The sequence below is a fragment of the Podarcis pityusensis genome, assembly GCF_964106645.2.
Source record: "Podarcis pityusensis genome assembly, chromosome: 7".
Lineage (NCBI taxonomy): Eukaryota > Metazoa > Chordata > Lepidosauria > Squamata > Lacertidae > Podarcis > Podarcis pityusensis.
The window spans coordinates 50,389,129-50,415,249 of NC_138031.1; the positions used below are offsets into that span (position 1 = coordinate 50,389,129).

The 26,121-nt window shown below is 38.7% G+C and overlaps 1 protein-coding gene across 4 annotated transcripts in view; it reads left to right on the top strand.

Moving 5' to 3' along the window:
- Positions 1-26,121, top strand: part of GNAL (G protein subunit alpha L) — a 146,401-nt gene that overhangs the window by 73,613 nt on the left and 46,667 nt on the right. The gene's annotated exons all lie outside the window — the stretch shown is intronic.

Genomic DNA, 26,121 nt, shown 5'->3' on the forward strand with positions numbered 1-26,121 from the left:
TTTAAAAGTACTCTGCCCTCTTCCTCCCCGTTGCAATGTTTAAAAAGCATGGAATGACTTGTTTACCATTTGGAAGGCTTACACTTTGGGATAAATTTATTATTATTGACTTTATCATTGGATAATTTTGTTTGGCACAGTATAAAATGTATAGAAAAAAATACTACCCATAGTGCTGCATTTTCTGTTCGTGAGGAAGCGTTATATAATGAAAAGCAGTCAAGGACTATGTGGATTTCAGATTCCTGGATTAACAAATTTTGCAGCACCTTTGTGGTATTATTTATTGCAGGAGACCAGATAAAACCAATATGAATAAATAGTGTAATCTTTGCAGATTTGAGATGGATCTGTTTATTATTTTGCTGGTGGTTGTATTTTCCTGGTGGCATGTTTGAGTAATGTTCAGTTAAGGCATATTTGGATAATCATTCTTTTATAGTTAAATTGTTTAGGCTTACATCCTACATCTCCTATCCCTCTCACCATTACAGCCACCTATGTCTCCTGAAAGCTACTAGTAATTCAGGGGCCCCTACTGAACACTGTCAACTTTCCTTCTGTGAACATGCTTTAAGCTAGCCTACTTTAGCAGCCAGGCCTGATTTGGGGTGAGTTCTTCCTCCCCCAGTGGCTCTCTGCACATATTATTCAGGAGAGCCTTCTGACTGTCCAGAGAGGCTTTTATTGGGGGAACAGTTAGCTGCAGGAGGAAAGAGAGGCTGAGAAACTTTCCTATATGAACTTTTCTTAAGCTAACTTATCTTAAGATTCAAACATTTGTTCTTCATGGCTTGTGAATACTGACAGTATCTAGCATTTCTTTTTTTTATATGTAAGTAGCTGTATTGCTTGGGGAAGAAATGTTTCATTTTGCTTCTAGTATGAAGTTGTCTTCCTGTCGTTCATTGTATCTACTTACAATGATTATTCTAAGGATAGAGGTTTTGGACAGGCAGCTGCTGCCTCGTTGCTTGTTTCTAACACTGTGATCCTGTGCATGCCTTCTCAGAAGTAACTCTGAGTTCAGTGGGACTTACCCACTGGTAGGGGTTTATAGGATGGGAGCCTGATACTCTGGACTGGTTCATTTTCCATTTTGAACACTTGGAATTTTTATTTTTAGAAGAATGGCTTTGTTGTAGTTATAAATTTGTCTCAAATGCAGTTATCTAGAAAACTACCTGCATACAGTTTGTTTGTTTGTTTGTTTGTTTGTTTGTTTGTTTGTTTGTTGGCTCTCATTTGACAGAAATTATAAAAAAATGATGAGCTTCAAATGTTTAACCAAATTAAATGATGTTGAATTTTCTTTCAAAGATGTAAATGTGAAGCTACTGCTTCCTTAACTTTTGCATCCCTTTGTAATGCGTTATAATTACCGGTAATCTAGAGAGATTTTACATGACTCTTGTACAGTGAGGTATTTGTATGTGGTTTCCTTGTAAAGAAAATTACCACATCAGAAGATGACAAGCTTGATCTAGGTCTAAAAGACAGGATGTTGTACAAGTAAAGAATGCAGCTCTCTTCTGCATTCATGAAACGTAAAGGTCATCCTTTCTCCAGTATAAAAATATTTTCAATGATCTGTTTTTAAATCAAGTTGGGCGCTGGATCCTTTCTGGAAGCATGCCAAGCTTGGAAATCAGGGTTGATCTTAGAGTTTTGTTTTTGGCGCTTTTGGCTTCCTTTGAAAAAGAGCAAAGGCACAAGATGTATCAAATACCTGGAAATGAAATTGTTTATGATATGTTTACTTGGGTGTATTCACATGAAATAAATTTGTAAAGGATACAGATTATAGACGAAATCATGCTTAGGGGAAAAACAAGTCAGTGTTTTAGCTGCTGTTCTGTGATATTATGCATATTTGGGTATCATTAAGGCCATCTTCGCTTCGTTGCACCTCTGCACATTTTTACAGAACCAAAGTGGTTTACCTCTATAGAACTAGTGATTTTTTTAAAGTTACATGGTTTTAAAAATGTTTGAATTTCTTGTCTGTCTTGAGCACTGTGTGAGATGTTCATTATTCAGGATCTAAGAGCACAGGGTTGCAGTGGCAGAACTATTCTAATAGTGTGATGTTGAATTCCACCCATAGGGTAGTATTCAACTAACTTTACTCTGAGGAGACATACTGAAATTAACGGGCCTAACTTTTAATGGGTCTGCTCTGAGTAAAACTTAGTTAAATACCACCTACACTCTTGTAAGTAGTTCCAAAACGGCACCAAAATGGCTTGAATTTTCTCAAACAAGAGTTCCCTCACGCTACATGGCAAAGAATTTCTGAAAATTATAGATGTGTCAAAAGCAATGTGAAACCAATGGCAAGACTGCTTTTCAAAGGGGGGGGGGGAGAATCCCAGCGTGCACTTGCAAGCAACGTGGATCCCCTAAAGTAGGTTCTTGGCTTCCAAACAACAAATGGCACTTGATTTCTATGGAGGAACTCCAAAGTTGGATAAAAATTGTGGTTTTTTGTGACACCAAATTGCTTTGCTTTAAAAATAAAATTAAAAAGACATAAAGTGAATTGTCAGGCATCTATTGTTTATTAAATTCCTATAATTTGTATTTAGTAATAATTGGTAAATGGGATATGGCTGTCCAAAATGAGGAAATGCCTCAGCAAATAATTGCATTTGTTTCCCAAAATTTCTTTCAACTGAAAATAACTCTTGTGTGTTCTTGACTTGAAGTGTACTCTGCAGTGATTTAAACTTGATAAAGTATTTTTTTTCTCTTTCTGAAGAAGAAAAATCATATTTAAGATTCTTAGTAGCCTACATTGTAACAGGTGGCGAAGCTTTACTCTGCTTTGATGCATATATTAGGCAGTATCCTCTCACACTGCAACAGATACGTGGTTTCTCCCCCTCCTCCCATGTATATGAAGCAATTCTCAGTGCAGTTTACAAAACAGAAACATGAAACAGCAGAATGCTTATAACTGAAACAGCGGTAAATAATCCATATCAAAATAAAAATACAATTAACAGTGAAAACTATAACCATAAAATAGAAACTATAGAAAATAGTTAAAAGCATACTGAAATGTCCAGGTCTTTTAAGACCTTTTTAAAAAAATAGTCAGGGAGGGAGCAAAGCAGAGCTTTTTTGAATGGGCATTCAATGAGGAATTATTGTGCTGCCTGCCTGCCTGCCTGCATACACATACTTGGGATGGGGCGGGGGGAGGATCAAATCTGGGCACTTGAGTCCCATCAGTAACCTCCATACCCATACTAATGAATGATTAGTTCTCATTGAGTTTAGTGTGGCTTACTCTCTGGTAAGCATGCAGCACTGAAATGAGTGAGATTTAATTATAAGTAAATATGCTACGGATTCAGTTACATATAGGCATCATAATTTAAAGCAGACATCCTGCTAAACTATGTCCAACGTTTATTGTTATGAAAACAATTATATTACAATATAATTGTTTTCATAACAATTACATTTATGTTTTAAGCTAAACAAATTCTATTATATTAGTTCTGGCTCTATAACAGAGTTATAATTTTTGTTGCTGGTGTTTGTGAACTTTTCTTAATGTATAGCTAACGATTTATCTGATGTTTTGAGTTCTTTAAGATGTACTTAGTTTGAGGTATGCATTTTCTAGGAGAGTGCTTCCTATTCTAGAGTTTCTTCTATTATTTTTTATAAAGATGTGTGACGATATTAAAAGAAAAAACAGGTTTGTCAACGACATTTGAAAAAATGCAGTTGTAGCATTTTATGTCATTGCTTGGGGATAGATGTTGCATAGATTTTGTAGTGTATTATGGACAAGTTAAGAAATAAATGTTAATTAGATTAGTGCATTTAGGTACAGCAGGAAGGTTTACAGTGGAAGAAGAAGCTCTACTGTTTATCTGGACCTTTGGGATAGAGTGGTGATTGACATTTTTTTAGGCTAACAGAAATTGACCTGTGCCATTTTTAATTCTGTATTGATGGTTGTTTTGCCCTTTGTGTGGCAGAGTGAATATATTAAGGGCATATTATGCTACTAGCTGTGAACTAGTATTATGTCTGTTATGTAAGTTTCAACTTGTTAAAGACGATTAAGCTTTAAATATTTTGACACTGTTTGCAAACATAGTTGGTACATAATTATCTTTAGATATTGAGGGTATATGTCTAGAAGAAGAAAAACTATTTGTTTGCACATGCATAAAATAATTATTTTCAATCTGTAGGGATGTGTACAGCAAGTGCTTGGAAAGTTGAACCACATTTAAGAGATGTTCTTGGTAACATGCATTACAGTACTGTGCATGTTTACTCAAGTAGGTTCCACTGTGTTCAATGAGGTATACTCCCAGGTAATGCATATACAACTGTGGCCTGAATTCCTAATCTGCATATAAAATATAAATGTTAATAGGTAAATTTTGAACCAGTTAAGCATTCTTAAAGTTCTGTTCAGAAATAAATAGTCTCAAGGGGGTGCAACTATTCCTATGATTGGTTTGTTAACATCTTTTAACTTTCTTTGGAACATACAGAGTGATTTACTGCTTTTGTGAGTAGTACCCTCCCTGTGATTTTTCAGAAAAGTTTAAAATTATGCCTCCATGTTGTCCCTTTTAATGTTAATGAGTAAACATAACATTCACTGTAAATATTACTTTATTTTTTCACTTTTTGTTTTTATAAAACAGGCCCAGCACCAACAGCCAGCCTTTGCCCTTCATGCCAGGAGTATCATTTATTTACATACATATTACATAATGCCTGAGTTTACAAAACTCATATTTATCAAAAATATCAGCAGCAATTTTATCCCCTGTGCTTTTTAACATCCACATGAAACTGCTGACTAGGGTCATCTGTAGTTTATCTGTTAGCAATATGCTGACATTATGCTAATGACACACAGCTCCTTTACAGCTGCAGGTGTGGCAGTGGATGTGCTGGACCCTTGTCTTGCCTTAGTAATAGAGCAACAAACTGAAGCACAATCCAGACGAGTTTGAGGCACTGCTAGTTGGCGGTTCCCTAGACCAAATGGATGGGAGGTTGCCTGCTCTTGATTGGGTTATACTCCCTCTGAAGGTGTGGGTATGTAGCTTGGGGGTACTTCTGCATCCATTGTTATTGCTTGAGGCTCAAATGGCGACTGTGCCATGGTGTGCCTTCCACCAGCTCTGACTGGACAGAGATAGCCTAACTAATTCAGTCTATGCTCTGGTAATCTCTAGGTTAGATTACTGCACCACATTGTACGTAGGGCTGCCTCTGAAGATAGTTTGGAAATTTCAGCTGGTGCAGAATTCAGCATCCAGGTTGCTCACTGGGGCAAGACAGTTTGAGCATATTACACCAATCCTTGCCCAGTTGCCAATTAGTTTCCGGGACTAATTTAAAGCACTGATTTTTACCTATAAAGCCTTAAATGGCCCAGGACCTCAATACCTCAAAAACCACATCTCCATATGAACCGACCCAGACCTTTCAATCACCATCTGAGCCCTTCATTGTGTTCTTCCTCCATGAGAGGTCTGGGGGCTGGCAAAACGAAAATGGGCCTTTTATGCCATGGCTCCCCGCTTGTGGAATGCCCTCTCTTGCGAGACTCGCCTGTTGCCTTCATTACATATCTTTAGGTGCCAGGCGAAAACATTTCTTTTTTAACAGTCCTTTGGCTGATTAACATTCCATGTCCTTCTGAATGTGTTTGTGGGAGGATGGGATTATTGGTTTCTTCTTGTTCTTGTTTTTATTAGGTATCTTGTGTTCTCATTTGTATTTTGATGTTGTGAACTGCCCTGTGATCTTCAGATGAAGGGGTTTTTACAAATTTAATTAATAATAATAATAATAATATACAATAGTAAAACCCAGACCCAGTTCAAGGCATCAGGAAGATACTTAAATAAACAGGTTCATCATCAAGAGCCATCCAAATGCCAATAAGTTGAGGCCTCTTGAATTTCAACAGTGAGGGCATTCCATAGACTTCATACAATCAGTGAAATAGCATGTTGTATGTGATACTAACTGTATACCATATAGACAGACATTCAATACATAGCTAGTGAGTAATTGCTGCTCCCAGTGCAGGGTTTGAAACTAGCAGGGCACCAGGCGTATTTCATGCCTAGAGATTCTCCATTCTCCAAAAGGTCTGGGTGCCATTTTTTGCGCCTGGCTGACACTCAAGGATTATTGAAATGTATGTACCTTGAAGCCTCAAAGTATATGTTAAGGATAGGCAGTATGTTAAGGAATTTAACAATAAAGAGTAGGGTGTTTTGAAAACTGAAGTATAGTACTAATTACCAATATTTTTATTGTAAACACCAAATTATTAACAATTTCTTAACAATTAACAAATGTATTAACAATTTCTGTTTAAAATGTGATATTACCAATGTGTCACTTATGTGAAATGCGTATTAGTTCATGCTTATCAAAATAATAAATAAAAAGTGTTGCTGACCACCCCCCTCCACATGGCAACTAGCCATTCTGTTTTGGCGCCCACAACCCAGGTTCCAGGAGCCAGTTGGCTCCTAGCTTTTCTATTCTAGTTTCTAACACTGCCCCAGTGTAGGTGGAAATCTTGCCTTCAGTGGCCCACGCAGTGTGCTGCTAGCCACTCAACAACTTTGTCCCTATGTGTTGCTGAGATAGCAACCTGCATGCCTTTCACACTGTCTCTCACTGGCAGGAATAGGTAAAGAGAGATGCAAGCGTTACACTGCCTAGGGATTGGAGCCATAAAATGGTTCACATTTTAATATAATGTTTTATTTTTCTATTTGCATACCAGCCATAAAGAAAGTGTTGTCTTATAATGGATATTTCATTACTAAACATTAACATAATTTTAAAATTCTTGTACATTTAGTGCCATTTGTTTTTTTATATCCTAGGACAGCTTTCAGATGGTATCATTTGTGTGTCACATACTTCAAGCTATGTAAATATCAATTATAAACTAATATTAATCCTTATTGTGTAAAAGAGGTTCAATCCTAGAGCCTCCTCCCAAAATGGATCAAGCAGAGGCTTCCAACAGACATGACCTCCCTACCAACAGAGCACTTCTTCAGGGGCAAATAGGAGCCTCCACCCAATCCTAACCTCCTCCAGTCAGTGAATTCAGGGGACAGGATTACTATGTTAGATGAGATTTCAAAATCAACAACAAATTTATCACATTATTCAATATTTCTATACTGTCGTACCTTGGAAGTCGAATGGAATCCGTTCCGGAAGTCCATTTGACTTCTAAAACGTTCAAAAACCAAATTGCGGTGGACGTTCGGGTTCCAAAAGCACGTTCACAAACCGGAACAATCACTTCCAGGTTTGCAGCATTCGGGAGCCAAAACGTCCGAGTTCCAGGGCGTTCAGTATCCAAGGTATGACTGTAATTAAGACCATTTATATGTTTTTGTTCATATGATTTATTTATATTGGGGAGGCAAAAAGTTGTTAAATTTTAAATTAATATCTCAAAGAATGTTTGAAGAAAAACAATGAAGGTTGTACAGAGATAATTTTGGATTAATTTGATCTGGCATATTCTTAAACCATTATCCTTAACTGAGGATTCAAACTTAGTGAATAAACTCTTTGCTTGAAAACATTACAAATGTTGCTGCAATAACAGATATGACTCATAAAAATAGCTTTAAAGACTTAGGAAACTGCTTTTTTAAAAAAGATAATAAAGCAAATTTGGTTTTCCTCCTTGGTCTTAAATGGACTATTAAGGATTGTTTTCCATGTTTTCTTTTCCTTATACGATTTCTTAACAGGGATAGAAGACACAGAACCATAGAATTGCAGAGTTGGAAGGGACCATAAGTGTCATCTAGTCCAACCCCCTTTTGAACTGAAAACCATTAGATTAAGAGCCTCATGCTGTACTGACTGAGCTATCTTTCAGCATATAATATTTGTTTTGTGATATGTGCCAGATCCAAAACATACATGTGAATGGTGGTGGTGTTGAATTTGTGGAAATGTGCCAATTAATTAATATCTGATCAAGTGACAGATGTGCAGAACTGCATTGATTTTTCCGTGCTATCCTACACATTTTCATAAGACTATTTAGAAAAATAACCTTAATTTCAGTCCTGTTCATACATGCATGAGCCCACTATGTTTTGTGAGACTGCCACTCTACATGCCTACTCAGATGTAAGTCTCAATGGAGCTGTCTCCTAGTTAACTGTGTATAGAATTTCAGCCTGTACAGAATGACTGTAAAAATATATAGCTTTCCCCCTTAATGATTATGTTTTTAAAGGAAAAATCATCTCAGTATGAAATGTCAAAAGGTGTAATTGAAGCAGATTATCAAAAAGAGCAGCTATATGCAGAGAGCAGCATGTAGATTCAGATGTTGGCCAAATTTTGCCCAAAGATGAACCTTAGGAAAGCAAAGGTAGAAACTAGACGAGTGAATATTTGAGAAAGTGCAACTTATGTTACAACAATAATTTATTAACAAGTTGAGTTCACCTAAATACTTCCACTGGTTGAATTCTATAACTTTACTGGGTGCATTTTAATGGAACAGCATAAAAGATCAAAGCCTGAGACTTAAGTTAGATTTCTGGATGTCCTTTCCTGTTCTTTGTTCTTCAGAATAGTTGTACCTGCTGGCAAGTTATATTTGTTTGCTAAATCTAGGATCACTGGCAGAGGAAGAGGAGTGCGGGGGGAGCGCACTGCCGGGGTAGGGTGCCATCGTGACTGTTCCCCCCCACCTGCGCTGGGCACCACGCCCCTGCGGGCGGCGTGCCACACCCCTGGGACGCGTGCCAGCCCCGCCCCCGCCTGTTCTCCACCCCCCCGGTGCCAGAGCATGAAGCTCTGCCATATTTGCTCCAGAAGGAGAAACCCAACAGAGTATTTTGTATGATCGTGGCTTAATAAACCACACATACCGCCCCTTTGCTCCACCTTTCATACGAGCTAACCAGGAAGGATTCCATTAACTGTAGTTTTCTGTTTTGAAAGTCAGGGTATTAAGCCATGCTCAAACTATATCCTGGCTTGTTCCAAAGCTATCAGCCATAGTTTTCCGTTTTGGACAAAACACAAAACAGTAGTTTGGTGGAAGGCTTCCTGGTTTGTTTGCCAGCTCTCATGAAGCAAGAAGCAAAGGTGCTATGTACACTCTACAAATACTGGTTCTTATATTGGCTTATTAAGCTAAGATATGATCATCCAATCACAGTCAATATATATCAGCCAAATGAATCTAAGGTTTATTTTCTTTATTTTTAAAATTAATGTTATTAATTCTTTTATTTGAGGGTGAATCCAAACATATTCTATTTTCTTTAATATGAAACCATTATATTTTATGTATTTGCATAAAAAGTCTGTAAAAGAACTTTGTAAAAAAGAAACATACAGTCATACCTCGTTATGTCCGCTTCATGTTACGTTCTTTCACGTTACATCCTGTGGCGACCTGGAAGTACCGGAAAGGATTACTTCCGGGTTTTGCTGCTCACGCATGCGCAGAAGCGCAAAATAATGTCACACGCATGCGCAGAAGCGGCGAATCGCAACCCATGCGTGCGCAGATGCACCGCTGCGGGTTGCGCTCTTTTCATGTTGCGAACAGGCCTCCGGAACGGATCCCATTCGCAACCAGAGGTACCACTGTATTGTATTAGTAGTAGTTCACATCACTAGGAGAGACAGCATTAAAAAAAATGTAGGCAGTCCTATAGTGCAGTAAACCTGACACACTTTTGCCTGAACCCCACCTACCATTGGCTGTTACCCCAGACGGATGGACAGACAGAGACAGATAGACTGATAGATACAGTGGTGCCCCGCAAGACGAATGCCTCCCAAGACGGAAAACTCGCTAGACGAAAGGGTTTTCCGTTTTTTGAGCTGCTTCGCAAGACGAATTTCCCTATGGGCTTGCTTCGCAAGACGAAAACGTCTTGCAAGTTTGTTTCCTTTTTCTTAACACCGTTAATACAGTTGCAACTTGACTTCGAGGAGCAACTCATAGAACGCAGTGTACATAGTAGCCTTTTTTGAGGTTTTTAAAGACTTTGGTGATTTTTGAAGCTTTTCCAAAACTTCTTTTGCAGCCATTTGGTAAGTTAAGCTTTTAAAACTTTTTTTGGGGGGTTGGATTTTGGGTTGGGGTGTTTGGAATTCAAGGACTTGGTGTTGGGGCGGGGTTTGCAAGAATCTGGAAGCTTGCGGTTTTTTTTCTGCATTTTTATGATTTTCTGTGACCATTGGGCAACTCTGCTGTTTTTAAAAAAAAATTCTGGGTTTGAATTTTGAAATGCTCTTTACAGTATGTGTGACTTTAAAGAGCACTTAATAAACTCTTGTTGTACCAAATTTGGCTTTGTTTGGACTTTTTTTGACCATAGGAACGCATTAATTGATTTTCAATGCATTCCTATGGGAAACCGTGCTTCGCAAGACGAAAAATTCGCTAGACGAAAAAATTCACGGAACGAATTAATTTCGTCTTGCGAGGCACCACTGTAGATAGATAGATGTGTATTATCAATTTAATTGTTCCAATTTTTCTCACTTTTACCCAGTTTTTTGTAGCTGTACTGTTATACATATAAAGTTATATATTTTGGGTTTGACTTTGACTTCTAAGCAACTTTTTCCATGGCTGAGTGACACTTTGTAGGGAAAATGTTCCCCGCTGCTCAGCGGTTGCAATGCATCATGTCAAGCAAGAAGATGGCTAAAATCCTTTCCATCTGCAGTCCCCTGGTTCACAGTTAGGGTGTTCATAGTCCACCACACAGATTAATAATCTCATTCCATTGCATCTCTTTCCACTGAAATTATTTTGTATAGGACCAGGCTTTTTATTCTGTATCACTGAGCAGGTGAAGCACTCATATGAAAACACTAAATGTGAAAGGAAAGGCCTTTCTGTCTGGTGTTAAAGCAAAGATACTGTCTGCAGTTGCTGTCTAGGATGTGACCTAGCTGGCTTAGCTCCAAACACTAAAATCCCATCATAATTACTTTTTAGTGTACAGAGTGCTTCATTGCCATTAATTCATTAATCTTTCCAACAAACCCAGAGAGGTTAGTGATATTTCCCCCAAACTTGTGGGGAAGGAGTCTGAGCATAACTTGACTCAAGTTAGGAGAGGCATAGGCAAACTCGGCCTTCCAGATGTTTTGGGACTACAACTCCCATCATCCCTAGGGATGATGGAAATTGTTGCCTCAAAACATCTGGAGAGCCAAGTTTGCCTATGCCTGAGTTAGGATTACCTGCTGATATAAGTTCCCACTTCCTGCTCTAAGCCTGTGCATTACACCATTTCTCAATATTATGTTATGTCCTTCACGGGAATTTATATATTTTGCTCTGATCCATGCTGGATTGAGGGGAGTAGGAAGAGAGATCTATAGCCTAAACTAGCAAGTTGGCACAAAATATCACTTTGCTGTTTTGTTTTGTTTTTATTTAAATAGCATCCAGATTATCAGAGAAAAATAAATATGCAGCTTGACTTTTGGCATTGTACTAACCTCTAGATACTACAGTAGATCCTGTGCCTCAAGTACAGGCTTAATTAAGGTTCCACAGAGCCATAGTAGTAGCTGGACAGAAATGATTTATCAGTGCTGTTGACTCAAGAGGACAAGGTACTTTGCTAATACAAAACGGACTGCATGTAGACTGTAACTCAAAACCTGCACTTTGCCCTTCCTTCTCCTCCATGAAGAAGAGATTGAAAGTGTTCACTTCTATTTTCAATTAACCATAGTTATTTATTATATCTTAACTGAGAATTGTTTTTAGTGTTAACTGTGGTTTTTGTTGGGGGGCAGGAGAAGCTAGAACAATTACCCATGTTTTAAAGTTGGTTTGTGTCACTAAACCATGACTGAAAAGCTCCAGTGTCAGTCCAGGTTCTGGCATATGAGTAACTGTGTTTAGTTGAAAACAGAAGCAGAAGTTTCCAGTCTCTTCCTTGCTGCCATGCACCACTCTTGATATCCTCTTGAGCAAATCCTATCTAGGTTGTAAAACAGTAAGTTGCATCACAGCTTCAGGAACGCCTTGACAATATTGAATTCCTGTGCCCACGGTTTTACAGATATGATTGGCAACTAGATTCAGCAACAAACAATTTTGTCAAGGCAACTGGGAAGACAGGTGATTCCCCCCACTCTTTCACATCCTCCCTCTCCTCTCCTCTTTCCAAAACCTCAACTTCCGGCAAGAGGTGGAGAACCGAAATGTGTGGAGGTTCTGCATATCCATAGCCTTTTGCTTCTGGATAGCCTAGAAGCAGTAAGAGTACATTGGTTGGTTGCCTAGCAGCAGCTATACACAGGTGTTTCAGGGAGTGGGAAGAGGATGAGAGAGGCAAGATTAGAAAGATCTTTATGTGTCTTCTATTACAGCTGTCACATGTCACTCACCCTTTCTCCCAGGCCTACTGCCTAAACTGTTTGCTTATGAAAATGAGCAAAAAGTACAGACCTGTGACTGTTACAAGCAGCAGCCTGGCATGTTCTCTTAGTTGTGTTTGCAGCCCAGCTTGCTCTCAAAAGTAGTCTTGTGGCTGTCCCTGCTCTGGGTCAAGTAAATATGAGAGCCACAAAATTTGATTTCTTGGAAGCTGCTCCCTGTCTGTGGGACTCCATTCTTCCAGGAGTGCCCTAGCAACTATCTGTAGAAGGTGCCTGGGAATATGGTTGTTTGTTTGCTTGTTTTTAGATGAAAAAATTATAATCAGATGATAATATCCAGTTTGTTAAAACTTCAGGGTCCCTTCCAACTCTGCAATTCAATTATTCTATGATTCTATTATTCCCTCTCTCCTGCTTTCTAAATGAAATCTGAGTTCACTAGTAACCTAAGATGACAAAAGATGCTTACATATATTCAGAATCACAACAGATTCTTTAATCATGCTATGGGTACGTAATAGAAAAACTTAAAAATCTGAGAAAATACATTTTAGGTTTAAGCTTATATAGCTGGAGTAAGGGCTGGTTATCTTTCAAGAGGTGTTAATAAAAGTATACACCTGATTTCTGGTAATAAATCCTTTGTGTACTGACCTGGTTCAACCATCGCATACTGTGGTCTGTGTAAATGAGCAGCATACTAGTGCTGCTTAGGGCAAAACAGTTTTTGGGAAGGCAATTTGGAGCAGAGAAGCACTTGAGAGGGACAGTGAGTTCTTAGCTCTGCCCCTGTCTTATTAATTTTCCACTGTATCTCTTCTTCTCAGTTGCATTCTCTGGTTCCAGGTGCTTGTTTGTGAAATAAAGACCCATTTGAAACCATGATGTGGTGGAGGAGCACTAAGGAATGTTTTTTTACAGCTTCTGCTGATCTTCTTCTTCTTCTTCGGCAATCAGTCGTAGCCGAGTAAGATTGTCTTCCATGAACAGTGCGTCCATAAGTGAATGTAGAGGCCAATTCTGGATCCATGTGTCCTTCCACAGTGGAGACATAGGTTTCCAAGCGAGAGTTGATCACAGTGAGGGTTTGCCTTCCTCTTACCCTTTTTCCTTTTTGCCCTAAGTTTGAGCCAGTGCCACAAGACTCTATGTATATCTGTAGATTTGGCAAACAGAGCAGTCTGTTTGTAGCTGCTCTGCATCATTCCAATTTGACTCATTATTCAGGACCCAGTTACATCTGCTAAAAATGAAGGCTGTATAGCTTTTATGTTTTAAGCAACTACAACACTGTAAAACAGTCATGTAGACTGTTGGGTTCCTCTGGGGCTGCTCTATGCATTTTCTTTTTCACAGGATATGAATTAGTGCCATTTTCTGCATTGTTAGCTGGCTGGTTTGCTAAAACAGGTAATTCCCCAGTTTCCAAGTAATATGGTGAGCTCAGGATTCCCACAAATTTATGATGAGACTTAAGGGATTTGGCTATGCTAAAATATAGCAAAATTGAGTAGTGGCTTTAGATGTAAGGTTAGGTGGATTTTTAGTAGTCTTGCATTATAAATCATGAAAATTCTATTTCTTCTTTGTTGTTCCATTATAGTTGTTGGAGCATTCAATATGAAATTGTTTGATGAGAATCTGCTTGTTGAAATATTAAGATGTCCAGATTACAGGAAAAATGGGTGAAAAATGACTGTTTACAAAAAATTAAAATTTGTGACTGGATAAGTGAAGGTCTAGTTCTATTAATTTTTTTCTGCAGTACATTTAACATGTTCACTTGGGAGGTCAGAATTATTTCAAAACCACATGTTTTGAATGGTGTCTTTCATTAGCTTGTTGAAAATCTATTGCACAAGTTTTAAGTTTATGAACTTTAAAAATTGACATTTGGTTTTTTGTGTGTTTGTTTATTTGATAATACTTTACTTTTGAATGAAAAAAAAAATAAGTGACTATTGAAATATTAATCACAGAAATTTAACTAACAAGAAAGAAGACCAGCAAAAGAGAAAAGGAATGCAAGACACAAAAGCTAGCCCTCTGCTCCAAATGTTTTTTTCTTTCTTGCTGTGAGTTTTTGTGTTTTGGTAAGGGTATTTATTATTTTGCTTGAGGACCATGTATGTGTTTTGAAGAATTGCCAGGAAGGAAATGAGGAGAATTTGGATCATGCTATCTTTCATGTGGTTGGCAGAGGCAGGTATGGCAGTGGAAGTAGAATAGGCAAGCATAGCAAAAGGAAAATTAGACATGTTCCCCTTCCAGTTCTTCCAGCCAATATTTTTTCTTACTGTCTTGGCAGTAGCCCTCCAGATCATAAAATTATGCTGCTAAACAACAGGCAGGCACATTGTAAGATATCCAGGATTTATCTTGATCAGCATATTGACTTAGTTTATGTAGCAGAGACCTACGTGGATGAAGAGGGTGACATTAATCTACCCCATCTCTGTCTACTATGTACAGCATCTGGTAACTTCTGGCAGGTAGAGAGCAGAGTTGCAATGATCTGTTGTGATTCTGTTCCTCTGACAGTCTCCAAATTTTGTGTGAGCCCTCCTGGTAGGTGATTAAGGCAGGATTTGGATTCTTTTGAAAAACCATCTATCCCACTGGCCAACAAGTTCTCTACCATGACCAACAAAGGTGATCTTTAGGGGTAGTGTTGGCCTTCCTTTGATAATTGTTCATCTACAGCAGCTGAGGATGACTTCTGCCACTGGCCTGCAGTGCCTGTGGACCTGTGTCAAATAATTTCTAGTTCTATCCATTCTACAGAGCAGACTCTTGATTTGATGTTGGCTGACCAGAGTGCTGGTGATATATGGGTGGGAGAGTTTGAGATAACTTCCTAACAGGGTTGGAAAGCTGTTGTCTTTGTAGAACTCAACAGAGAGAAAGATGGTGCCAAAATTAGAATTAGTTGGCTTTGCCTGTCTTTGGCTCTGGCTCCACCTCCTGTCGGCTCCACCTACCTACCTACCCCGACTTCCTTCCTAGCATTCTCAGCATCAATCACCACTGAGCAGCACCTCTTTGCTCAACAGAAGGTTCACACCCATGAGCCAGAAACATAAGTGAATTTCTTGTAATGAGGGAAAGAGGAATGCTGTAGCTTTGATATAAAGAAATGTTTTCCTAACAACTTCATTCATATAAATTGTTGTAATTCCATCTAATTCACAGCTTGGGTCAGAAAGGTGTAACAAAGTTGGATTAATTTAAAGTTGTCTTTTAAAACTATCAGTCTGTAAAAGTCATGCAACTTTTATTGGATCATGATTCAGAAAAGTGCAACTATAATTATCTTTCTCTTTTCAACTTTTATCTTTCTTTTTTAAAATAGTTATTATGTGTTAGTAGATGGGTACAATTAAAACTACATTTTGTCACATAATTAGTTACTATGTTAGACATGTACAACGTGCCAGAATTCTCATTCTCTAGAACGTGTATTGGTGTTTAGTTTCAGTAACTTTAAGACACTTCTCAATCCAAGAAAACAAATTAAACCTGTACATCACTGACACTACATTGATTGAGACATGAGTCTGGCTCAAGCAATGTACACGCAAGTTTTGGTCTAGAAGGAGACAGAGTTATTTGGAGAATTGTTTGCCTATTTTATATGGGATTATGCAACATGGTTGTCAAGCGACTCTTGAGTGCACCCCAGCTAAGGAGGTGAACTGGAGTAGTTTTTCACATTACCCCATGGTTCATAAACTATATATATCAAGATTGATTAGGGAATACTAAACTTTTCAAAAAGCTCTGTTGCTTAGTTTCCCCCCATAAAGTTAAATGCATGGCCATCTACCCACCTCTCCACCCCACCCTGTGAAGCAAAACCAAGCTGGCTGGGGAGGGGTGAGAGAAAATTGACACTTTGAATTTTTATAGCAAAGGTAAAATTACCTACCAGGGTAGTTCCAGAAACTATTTGGTAGAGGTTTTTTTTTACTAGGGGCACTTCCCCAATGTATCCAATTTTCATGTGCCCCTCCAAAGAAGAATAAAAAAGGATAGGGAATATGACTTCAATTTTCTTACACCAAAGCAGAGTTGCTTCTGAACCTATATTTCTGAAATTTGACAGTCTTCATTCCTTGGGAATGGGTGTCCATGCCTGAATTTTTCATCCAGGTTTTGCAGAATATAGCAAATTAATAGTCCTTTCCCCCCCCCCCCCCCAGTTTTAAACTTCTCTGTACTAAAACCTCTTTATGTATCTACCAGAAATTTGGCAGGCATATTTCACTCTGGAGATGCAACTTTATCTGAAAATAAAAATACAAACAATATTTTGATTCCCATTATAGTCAATGAGGGCAAAGCAGAGCTTCAGATTTAACAGATCTGTTTTGGAGCAAAATAGCAAATTGAATAGGCATTAAACAGGTTGGGCTACTTCCAGAAGCTGCAGACATCTTGTGCTCAATGCACACCCCTACTATATACAATGAACTTTAGCTTCTTTTACAGAAATGGCTGTTGCTCAGTGGCAGTTCTCACATAATACACAGTTCTAGAATGAAATTTAGAAGTATTATCAGAGCATAATTTGCTGATAGAAGCAACCCCATGGACTGGTGCACTTCTTCCTCTTTCTTCTCATAGTTTAGATGTAACAGTAAACTATGGTATGATCAAACAAGGAAGTGAGAGACAAAACTGGAATGTGTGAGAGGAGGAAGAGAGAAAACAGAGGCATGAACAATCAGAGTAATGTTTTGCTGTTGTGTGTGAACCACGCCACTGTGTTCTGTCTGGAACTTATATGCCGGTTAGATCCCTCAATGTTGATCAGCCATTAAAATTATAGACACATGAATAATCCAGAATGATACATGATACTGGCACATTCTTAGCATGGAGCAGTGAATTCTTTTGTTTTTAACAACAGCAACAATGATATTTATAAACAGTCACTTGTAGTGTTTGCAACCCAAATATAGCAGTATTGTGCTGATTCAGTACCTAACTATAAATAAATAAACTGTATTTTTTTGTAAACAGCAAATATATAAAAGTATCAGTAATTGCATACATTGCTTTAGATACATTTTTCTTAAGATTGCAGGGCCATCTCTTTAAAGTAACTCGATATCAAAACGTTAGTTTTTGTCTGTGCTAACAGTGGCACAGTGGGGGTGGGGTGGGGAATAACACTAATCATTATGCTAAGACCCTCTTAAAATGGCTCTGAAATAGTTTATAAAAGCCCCGTGTGATGTGAAATGTACAATTGGTTCTGCTTTTTGTTAACATTCTGTAGGCTGTGATGTGAAATTGCCTGCTTCATTGGTAGCGTGCAAAGTAGCTGCTTTTATCTGAATGTACAGTTGTGTTGCTGTGTAGAGCTGTTGCTGTTTATGCTCGTAGCTTTATAGCTAGTTGTTGCAAAGCAACTGTTCATATCAGCAGCTTGTTCTGGGGATAACCAACCCACGAGGATTGTGCTTGTCTTTCTTCCTTGTATGCCCTTGGCACTCTTTCATGGTAACATTACTAGGACTCTTCCACCTTAATCCTAGCATAACAGCTGGGGAGTATCACTCCCTGACAAATGGTGTTTGCTGGGGGGGGAATAGCACTAGCTGCTAGTTCACTTGACCGGAGTTCTTTGAATACATGAAACTCTTACATTGTTAAAGGCTAAGCAGGTCTCAGTGTGGATGGTTCCTGGATAGGAAACTGCCAAGGAATTTCACACACATTGGTCTGAGTTTCCCAGAGGAAACATGGGATAGAAGTGGAATATATTACATAATAAATGTCTAGCTGAGTGAGTGAGATAGGTATGGGAGCGGCAAGTATTTGCTCAGATACCAATTCCCACTTCCATCTGCTTTCCCAAAAATGTTGTCCTTACTGTCATTTGGGGATCATGGTGTGAGTAGAAATGTTGAATTGAAGGAGTTAGTGCTTCACGTGTTTAATGTGTGTTGCACTCCTCCTTAGAGCAAAGTGCTATGGGAGGGTGGTTCTGAAATGTAATGTAATCCATTCCTATAAACACAATTTCGGTTTGTTTTGTCATCATCATACAACCTGTTTATCCCAAATTTAGGGCTCCCATCACACTGAACAGACTTGTTGTTATCTGTGGATTGAGTAAGGATGAGATGTTGATACTGTCAGCAGCCTGAAAGATATAAGCCATGGTGCTTTCCTAAAAATCAGCTGTTATAAATGGAAGCACGCTCTCTTACAGAAGCAAGTTGTCAGCTTGACAATGTGCCTACATCAAAGTCCAAAATGCAGTTACAAAGTTAGGGCATGGTATTAACTGTATGGATCACTTAGTATAAATATTACAAGAATTCCATTGGTTACTATTTTCTTCCTGGACTAAAATCAAGCCGCTAGTTTTAACCTTTAGAGCTGCATATGGCCTCGCTCCAGGAAACCTGAGGGAGCACCTGTGGCTATAGTTTTTCATACATTCAGGTCTATCAATTAAAGCTTGTGATGGGTTCCATGTACATCAGACTAAAATTTATAACCAGTAGAGTCTTATTCATCAGATCTGAATGTCTGGGGCATTCATGTGATAAGTGAAGACCTTTTTAAGCAGGCAGTTAACTAGAGTACAGTGGTATCTCAGGTTACAGGCTTCAGGTTACAGACTCCGCTAACCCAGAAATAGTACCTCGGGTTAAGAACTTTGCTTCAGGATGAGAACAGAAATCGCGCCGCCGCCGCCGCGCGGCAGCAGTAGGAGGCCCCATTAGCTAAAGTGGTGTTTCAGGTTAAGAACAGTTTCAGGTTAAGAACGGACCTCCGGAACGAATTAAGTACATAACCAGAGGTACCACTGTACTAGAGATTTTACCTGCCTTGTATTAGTTTAATTCCCCTGTGTTTCGCTAATTTTAACAGTTGTCTTATTGCTGCTTTATAAATGGTCAGCTTGCTGTTCTCCACTTGGGAGAGTTGTAAAATGTTGAAGCAAGTATCCAGTATATAAGCTTAACAAAATAAGCTTAACAAAATAAGAAATCAATGGATATGGTACCTTCTCATTATTCTTGATGCCATTGTTTCAAAAAAAAAATTTATCCACTTTTACTTTTTAATGGTTTATGGCAGGGTGGGGAACTTGTGGCTCTCCAGATATTGCTGGGCTGCAACTTGCACCATCCCTGACCATGGACTGTGCTCACTGGGGCTGATGGGAGTTGGATTCCCACAGGGAGGGTCACAAGTTTCCCATCTCTGGCTTATGGGACATGGAATTGTAAAAGACATGTCCTCCTATTAGAAGCAGCTTGGTAGTGCTGAGAAAAATGTGAAACTCAGTTGTCTTTCCTTTCCTTTGTGTTTTTGTTCCATGGCAATAGCTCTGAAATCCTTGGTTTGTAGGCCTGAAGAAAAGACCTGTTTTTAGCTTTGTACAGCATCTAGTGATTTTGGGACCTTCCTAACTTAAAAAGATAATGCAGGGCAGTTACACAAATGCATTCATCTTCTAAGGACAGGGAGCAGAATTGACTTGAGACAGCCATATGCATGCGTGCCAAGGAACAATGGTGTACTTTTCAGGGGAGCAGGTGGCACTGTGGCCTAAACCACTGAGCCTCTTGGGCTTGCTGATCGGAAGGTTGGTGGTTTGAATCCGTGCAATGGGGTGAACTCCTGTTGTTCTGTCCCAGCTCCAGCCAACCTAGCAGTTTGAAAGCATGCCAGTGCAAGTAGATAAATAGGTAACGCTGCGGCAGGAAGGTAAACTGTGTTTCCATGCACTCTGGAACTTGTTACGGTGTCCCGTTGCACGAGAAGTGGATTAGTCATTCTGGCCACATGACCCAGAAAGCTGTCTGTGGACAAACGCCGGTTCCCTCAACCTGAAAAGCGAAATGAGCGCCGCAACCCCATAATCGCCTTTGACTGGACATAACCGTCCAGGGGTCCTTTACCTTTACCTTAGTGTACTTTGGTTTTACCAGCTCCTTGCAGAGTATTGGTGAGGTGCTCAGAAGCCGCATTAGTGGCTCCATCCAAGTGATTACTGCATGCAATCTTTACTGGGGCAATGATGAAAAAGGGCATGTGAAAGAGGCTCCTACTCCACTCTCAGTAACATATGAATGGACCCTAGACAATTCATTCTTTTTCAGTATTCAGTTTCATAGTATTTTTACCTACTACCTAGCATCTAAGCACAATAACTTACAATCCAGCAGATGTCCTCAGTCAGAAGAGGAAGTGAAGCAATTCCCCCCAATCCCCCCCCGCAACCCCCCCAATCTGTTCTGGAGGGTCCACCAACCCTCCATAATAGATTTTCTGGGGGTGCTGGGAGCTGCAGAAAGGATGGGCATTTGGCAGAAATAAACTCTTCTCCTGCTCCATTAGTGAACATGTACCCTGGAACAGCAGTGCTAGAAGAACCAGTTAAATTCCATCTATTGAATTATATAGAATCATATAGAATTGTAGAGTTGGAAGGGACCCCAAGGGTCATCTAGTCCAACCCCTCGCAATGCAGGAATGCTGTCCACAGCCATCGCTGAGTGGGCTCAGACCCTCAACTTTCTGGTTAACAGCCACGTACTGACCCACTGCACCACAGAGACAGTGTGGTGTGAGCACTAAACCTTATAAACATGCACAAAATAAGGACAAACACATGTCAACCTTATGCAAGTTACATTGACTTTAAAGGCTGGTCACACCTGCATTTCTGTATTGTGTTGCAAGATCCTGGAAAGTAATAAGCCTTATTTTAACATTTCATTGGACTAAGTTTTCCCCATAGTATAACTTGTTATTCAAAACAAGCTCTTAAGGGAAGGAAGTTCACTTCAGTTGGTAACAGTTCCTGTGGATACCAAAGAACTTTATATAATACACAGTACTGCATCATGCAACATCTTGTTTAGAAACTTCAGCTTTAACCTGGATCAGTGTCAGGTGACATTTTGATCTTCAAAAGCTGGAGTGTTTGCAAAAGGAAATTGAATTTGATGGCATACAGGCTGGTAGAAGTGCTTTGAGGCCCAAGTTGTTAGTGTACGTTTTGGGGGAAAGGACACGTGTATTCAATATAACGTTTGGTTTTGACTTTAGCTCTGAGGCGTTTTTATGACAAATGTATTATATAACCCTAGATGTGACTGGATCCTAGAATCACGTAGCTGGGTCTGGATTCTGTACTAGTCTCTGATCCATGGATTGTTGCCTAGAGTTCAGTTCTCTAAACCAATTTTTTTTGTTTGTTTGTTTTTACCAAGCACTCAGCACTGTTCAGTGGTGTTCCTGTTGATGGTTTGGTGCAAAATTTAATCTACCCACACTGCTCTGCCAGTCCTTCACTACTGTGTGTTCAAGTAGAGATCAGCACAATCATATGTAACTAGAAACGTATTCAGGGCTTGCTTGAATTTTTTTTTATTTAGAAGAGGAAGAGTCTCTAGCTTGTGTGCACTCTCCCCAACCTGCTCTTCTCCTGAATAAAATGTAGTCTGTGCATTTGTCAGTAATGATGCTTCCATAATAAACTCACTAGCAGTTACAGTGTGTTTTCCTAAAAATTAAATATTTCTCTCATCATATCGTGGAGCTTTTAACTGATAAGTTGAAGAAATCTTTGGAATGTGAATATTTTTGAAAATGGTTTTAGTAAAAGAGGTTGGATGCTTATCACACATTTTTAAAAATCCGTTTTAGAATTAAAAGTGTACAGTATGCTGCATTCAAATAAACTGTTCAAGAAAAGCTGAGTTGACTGTTCTTTAATAACTTTTGAATTGGAATTAATTGTTCACTTGATTTTCTTTTAGGAAAATAAATAGGATTAGTAATGCCATAATAAGAATCAAGAGAAGTTATGTACTGAAATTATATTAGGCTTCATTTTTAAAAAAATAAATATTATTAATTAATTGATAGGCTGTAATCCTATATGTTCTTACCTGGGAGTCAGCTCCATTGAACTCTGTGGGGCAGACATATATAGGATTGCACTATACATTTTATAATGTGCACAGTCCAACCAAGTTGAGCACTGTTTAATTTCATTGGTTTGAAAGGAAGATATCTAAACCTATACTTAACTTTATCACTGACATAAATGAAACTTGTATTTAACATTATAATATTCATCATATTATTTTTAATGTATCTGAATTATATTTAATCATAAATATTCCACAACATTAAAATCTCCATTAAATAATGCTTAGCTCAGTCATTGTGGAGTAAATGTGTTGAATTTACAGAGGGACTCTGCAAGAGAGATACAGTACTTTTTTGGTGCAACTGGAAATGTTCTTATTTAGCAATTAAGTACCAATTTATGGTTTGTGGTTTATGTGTTATAATGTTGTGAATACTGTTCCCTCTCCCCCTACAAAGATAACGAGTTACATCTACATAAAATTAGACAGTACTATAAATGAAAAATCAGCCTGAGGATTAAGAATGGCCACACTTAAGCTGCATAATTAATTGGAAGAGAATAAATTATATTTAAATGTAATCTGAATTCCTGTACTATGTCTTGGTGGCGGTAAAGATGAAGAACATGTTATAAATATTTTAATTAATAAATATCCTTTAACTAAAGCTTTATCAAACATTATACAGTGGTACTTCGGGTTACATACGCTTCAGGTTACAGACACTTCAGGTTACAGACTCTGCTTACCCAGAAATATTACCTCGGGTTAAGAACTTTGCTTAGGGATGAGAACAGAAATCGTGCTCCGGCGGCGCAGCGGCAGCAGGGGGCCCCATTAGATAAAGTGGTGCTTCAGGTTAAGAACAGTTTCAGGTTAAGTACGGACCTCTGTAACGAATTAAGTACTTAACCCAATGTACAACTGTACTCTGAAATAATTCTACTAGTTTGAGTTAAATTACTCTAGATTATGTAGTTTGAAGACTTTTCTTATTTTGAGAATCCAGGAAACAAAATGTTTTCTGCATTGTCACTTTAAAGCAAAACAGCAGACACAATTAATGCAAAAATGAAGCTCTTTCTCCTGCTGTAAGTCTTCTGGTTTCTCAGTGCTGCTCCTTTGTTGGAGAATGGGGGTCTCATTTCTCTTGCCCTCCCCCACTTGTTTAAACTTGTTTCTTAGACTTGTCATTGTTTTCCCTGAGGAAGCCTAGCTCTGTCTAACCTTCACCCTCATAGACTACATTTCGTAATCTTAGGAATATTGGAAGTTGCTTTCTACCAAGTCATTGGTCCATCTAATCTAGTCCTGTTGATACTGACTGACAGTGACACTCCAGTTTTTCAAGAAGGAATCTTTTCCATCCATACCTTGGAGGTGCTTCAAATTGAACCTAGAACCTTATGCATGCAAAACATGTGTGTTTACACTGAGTTTACAGATCTTCCCCAGGGTGGGAAAGAGAGCTGGAGGTGTGTATCATGTTTATCCTCTTTTAGTGGTGGGGGGTGGAGAATGCACTAAAGTTTCATCCAGTGTTTGGATATTATACAGTCGTACCTTGGTTTTCGAACAGCTTAGTTCTCAAATGTTTTGACTCCCAATCGCCACAAACCCAGAAGTGACTGTTCCGGTTTGCGAACTATTTTTGGAAGCTGAACGTCCCACAGGGCTTCCGTGCTTCCGATTGGCTACAAGAGCTTCCTGCAGCCAGTCAGAAGCTGCGCTTTGGTTTCTGAACATTTTGGAAGTCAAACGGACTTCCAGAACGGATTCCCTTCGACTTCCAAGGTATGACTGCAATGTGAATGTTCACTCATAAATGTTGTGTTGTGGTATTATCAGAATGCAATTTCTAATGATGGCAAATATACTCTTACACCAATAGAAATCCAAATAAATAAATTTGCCATAAATACAGCAAGACTTACGGTGATTGATGGCAAGAGGGCTAGTGCTGTATATCAAGATTTTAATCAGTCTTCTAAAAGGCTGGTGTTCCCAATAAAATTTTAGTAGCTTTTAACTCTTGTCTTCACTCATTTAAGTCATTTGACACTCTTCTTATTTTCTATTCTCTTAAGATGCCATCAGAAATGGTTGCCTAGGAGATATTGTTCTTTCTAAGAATAGGTCACACTAAATGGTACCAAAAACCCTGAAATACCAAAAGAATCCTTTTAAAATATGACTTGCTGCCATTACTGCAATTTATGTTCTACAGAATATATACCAAAATCTGTACTGTTGTTATTTGCATTTGTACCGTCTTACCCTCTCCCCTCCTCCTCCTTGTCTACTGTAGAAATAATTTTGAATAAAAACCGATAATAGCCAGATTGCACAATATATTTTTAAATATTTGAATTTATTGGTTGGAGATTGGCCAAGATAATTGAACTTAGTTCATAAACTTTTAAGACCTGCCTTCCAGTTTGCATGATGAAGGATAATTAAGCAGGGCAGAAGCATGCATGATGACCTAATTAGCAGAATCTAATTGGGCCGTTGCATATATTGAGTCTCTGTGTGGTGCACCAGTCCATCATGGGATGGTGGAGGGCACACTGCTATTTTACCATACAAACTGACCTAACAAATGTGTGAAGTGGACCTTAATTCTTCCAGCAAATTGAATTCAAATAGGGAATGGAAAGTGTTTGGGAGGTGTATGGGATAGTACCCAGGATTTCTGAGTTCAGAATGATTCTTATTTTCAGCTGCTATTCTACTTCAAAATCAGAGGCTTCCTCCTCCCTGGTAGATAACTTGCAATCTGAAGTAAATCATCAACGATTTATGACTCCCAGTTGTCTAGCAATGGCAACAACACATTGAGCTCTTCCTATTATACTGATGAAATGAAAAAGGTGTGTCGGGGGAGGGGGGAGAGCAGGAATTGATTTTTATGCAGGACTGTGTGACCTCAGTTAAGGTCCAGTACTCCAAAAAGATTCCTAGGCTCAGAATAATGTGAAGGATATGGGTTGTATCCAGCTAAATTTTAATTAGGACAGACCCATTGAACCTAATGGATCTAAGTTCATTCATTTCATTTTTTTTTTTAAAGCAATTTATTGGGTTTTACAATAAGCGTAAACATAATAAACAATATAACATTTGTCTTAACATAGTTTCACATTTTCTTTGGACTTCCTCACATCTCCCGCTCCCACTTTCATCGTTATAACATTTTGTCAGCAATTTATCATCTTATTTAAATTCTTATATCCCTTCTATATTTCATAATCTTATAATTCTCAGAAAGAGCTAAATTTTCACAGTCTTACTTATTTTCTTAAAAACTTCTAAATTTAGTGGTGCTCAGTTGTTTTAGTCTAGCATCTTATTTAGCATTCACTCAAATTACAATGCTTTTGTAAATAGTTCTTAAATTTCTTCCAATCCTCCTCAATCCTCTCTTCTCCCAGGTCACGAATTCTGCCGGTCATTTCAGCCAGTTCCATGTAGTCTATCAGTTGCGTCTGCCATTCTTCCAGTGTGGGTAGATCTTGAGTTTTCCAGTGTTTTGCGAGAAGTATCCTTGCTGCTGTTGTTGCATACATAAAAAATGTCTCTAAGTTCATTCATTTCAATAGCTTTACTCTGAGTAGGACTAGCATTGGCAACAGTATTCTCTCATCTGGCTCTGTAAAGGATAGGGTAGTAGACCTTGTAAGCCCGAAGTCTGCTCATCTCTGCCCTATATGCCACTGGAATTGGGGAGGGTGGATATTGCTGTCACTGGCCTACACATGTATGAAAATAGTACACAGTCGCG